Source organism: Phascolarctos cinereus, unplaced genomic scaffold, assembly GCF_003287225.1.
Source record: "Phascolarctos cinereus isolate Bilbo 61053 unplaced genomic scaffold, phaCin_HiC Scaffold_5;HRSCAF=322, whole genome shotgun sequence".
Taxonomy (NCBI): Eukaryota; Metazoa; Chordata; class Mammalia; order Diprotodontia; family Phascolarctidae; genus Phascolarctos; species Phascolarctos cinereus.
The window spans coordinates 8875212-8878495 of NW_027555958.1; the positions used below are offsets into that span (position 1 = coordinate 8875212).

Genomic DNA, 3284 nt, shown 5'->3' on the forward strand with positions numbered 1-3284 from the left:
AGGAAAGAACTGACTAAAAGCCCATCTCAGTATTACTATACCTAATCCCACATATAAAACTGTCTGTGAGTCAGGCCAAAGTTATATCAGCGATCTCTCAGTCACCCAGTACGTTGATGTTTTCCTCAGTCCTCATCTGTCTTGACCTTCTTTTCTTGGACACTCCTGAGCCCCCAGTGGGAGAGATCCCCCGTGATTTAGGCAGAGGGTCCACACTTGTGCCTTTATACTTTCATCTCTGCCTCATCCCTTCACAGATTCCTTTTCTTTCACTCTCCCCACAGATTGAAAATTGTTATAGCCAATCGACTGGCTTTCAGACTAGTTAAACAAATTAAATATGACTTTAAATAACATGAAAACTTTGAATTTAACATCTGACTTTTTTTTTTTTAACAGAAAGAGAATAGGGAAGAAAGGTCACTGCTTCGTTGTCTGCCTGAGTTCTCCATCAGAAGTTCAGCACAGAATGAGCCTTCCTCTCACTTGGTATTGGGATGTCCCATCCGGCCATGGGGGGTGGGGGTGGGGGAGTCACTGAGCTCCAGAGAGGATGGGAAGTCTGCATTAGCTCACCTGCTTACTCAGAGGTGTCCATGGGATTAGAATTCAAAGGTCTCCCCCTCCATCTAATTCTCTGTCCTCTTGGACACCCAAGCCTATGCAGATGTGGCCACTCTCAAAGGCCATCTGCCTCTTCTAGATGACCTTTCCATCCTTCCTTCACTGTCCTCTCTCACTCCCCTGATTCCCGATGGAACAGAGCGCTTATCCTAGCTACTCATTCCCAGTGTCTGGACCACTTTCTGTTCCTTTCAGGATTCTTGTCCTCCTCCTTCTCCTCCTTGAAGACAAGAGAAGCCCAATGAAGATGTGTCCTTGGCAGTGACAGCCTCACTGTCTTCAGAAGCACCAGGCATTGAAGACGGCTTTGCCCACATTGACCCAGCCTTCGATGCCCATACTGCACCCGCCTCCCTTCTCTTTCCTCCTCGACCTTTCTGTTTCTGCTTTTGTCTCTCTTCCCCATTGTCGCTGTTCTTGTTTTTCGCTCAGTTCTCCCTTTCACCACCTTGTGATGCCTCGCCATTTCTTTGTACCGCGGTTTTCTCTGTGTCACCTTACAGTTTAGACCACACGTGGGCAAATTTAGCCACAAAGGTATTTCTCTGGCAAAGTCCTACCCAGGAGATTCAGATAGAATGCACTGTTCTTCTCCCCCCAGTCTCAGAGGGCTCCGGGAACATTCCAGCATCCCAGCACTCTCTCGTTTGGGACTTTGCCACATCAGCACCGACTTGCCTAAGCTACACTGGGACATCAGAGTGAACGGAGTAGCAGACAGAGGCTAGAACACTGAGTTCTGATCCCGTCCACACCTCTGAGTCGCAGTGGGTGACTCAATGCAGATTTCTCATCCTCTCGGGTGTTCGGCTTACTTAAATGTTATTAGGAATAATATGGAAAGGCTGAACGGGTTAACTCATTAGGTTATGAGACCAGACTTAGAGATCAGATGCAAATGTTGTGTGTTGTTGGTAATCTGGTTTTTAGGGTTGGCAAGACTTAGAGTCTATCCCAGCTAGTTTGCCAAGCCTAATCAGCACTAATGAGAGATGGGCCGCAGTCACAATCTGAATGACTCATAATTCAAAATCGTTGAAAAAAATCGCAGGAGCTTAGATCAGGAGCTGGAAAGGCCCTCCCAGGCCATCTCCCAACCCTGCTGTTTTACTGATGAGGAAATGAAATCCGTGTCTCACAGATGGAGAAGGGGAGAGCTGGGTCGGGAAAATCCAGGTTCTCTCATTCCAGTCTGCACCACTGCCTCTCAGTTCCCTCATTTTGAAGATGGGGAAACTGAGGCAAGAAAGGTGATGAGAATTGTCTGAGTCATACAAACAGTAAGCTGTGGAACCAAGAATTGAGCTAAGTTCTTCCGACTCTAAAGCCAGTATTCTTTCCACTGCCTCTCAGGCCCCTCATTTTATGTACAGGGAAACGGAGGCTGAGGAAGTGAGCCAATTCTTTCCAAGCTCACATGAGTACTACCAGAGGCAAGATGCGAACTAAAATCCTCTGACTAACCCCAATGGTTCTTCTGTTCTGCTACTGCTGACATGGAATGATTGACAAAGAGCCCCCACCCTCAAGTTTGTATTCACTATCTGTTCCTACAGACCCTTCCTCAATCTGTTGGAGTAGAAGGAATTTAGCAAAGATTCAGAGCAATCTTATGTCTATTGTCCTAAAAGAAGTCCCACAGTCAAAGGCAGTGGGGTACTAGTAGCTTTCTCTCTAAGGCTCATGGACCTATTTAAACAGATGTTGCCCCCCCATTAGAATGGAAGCCCCTTAAGGGCAGCAGCCAATGCCGGGCACATGAGGAGCACTCAATAAAAGCTCGTTGATTGGCTGACTGAACCGAATCTGATTCAGATCTGCTTCATCCTGGTGCAACCGGGGGGGGGGGGTCGTTTGATCATCATGGACCCCAATTTCCTGTTCTGTAAAGGAAGGGGTTGGGTGAGATGTTCGGTGTGGCCCCCTTCTAGCACCAGGTCAGCGATTGGGAGCTTCTCAAAACATCTGAGGCCTCACTAGCCGCTGTCCTTCCAAACCAGATTCTCCAACTTGACCAGCGAAAGCCCCTGGCAGCTCATCCCTGCCCTGTCACTCCCTCGTGGGCAAGTCAGTCAACTCGTAACATGGGCCGCAGTCTCCTCATCTGCAAACTAGAGTTGGATTTGATGGCCCCTAAATGCCCTTCCACCCATGACTCTATGAAGCTACTGTAAAGGAGAAGGGAAGCTCCCTGAGGGCAGAGATTGTTTCATTTTCCTTTGTTTCTTCAGGGCTTAGTACAGTGCCTGGCACACAAAGAGTGTTTTGGGTTGCCTGGCTGGCGCTCTGCAAGCTGAGTTTGGGCTCTCCAGATCAAGGGTGAGGTCCAGAAGGGAGCCTTGGGGGAGCTTTCCCACAGGGGCCCTTAGCTTCAGCTGCTCTGCTGTGACATCCTGTTGGCTTGTGATGCTGATGGGGGGATACCCTGCCAGGCCATGCTCCAAGACTGAGACATGTCCCACCAGCCCCATGGCAGGCCACAGGAAGGGGAGGAGATGTTTGCTTATTTGTTATAACTAGGCTCTTTTATGAACTGCTGGCCAAGAACTGGGCCTTCCTCAGGCCCCCTCTCCTCTCTCCACCCACCCACCCACCCCTCCTGCTGCCCAAGAAAGGCATTGCAGTGGAAGCCACTGATTTGTAGTGGTCAATTGGGGTGA

General features: G+C 49.1%; 1 long non-coding RNA gene across 1 annotated transcript; it reads left to right on the forward strand.

Annotated features, from left to right (window-relative positions):
• Positions 1-2429, forward strand: LOC144457885 (uncharacterized). Its single transcript, XR_013487480.1, has 2 exons — positions 1-489; positions 820-2429. It is a non-coding gene; the product is annotated as an uncharacterized LOC144457885 (long non-coding RNA).
• The last annotated feature ends 855 nt before the right edge of the window (positions 2430-3284 follow it).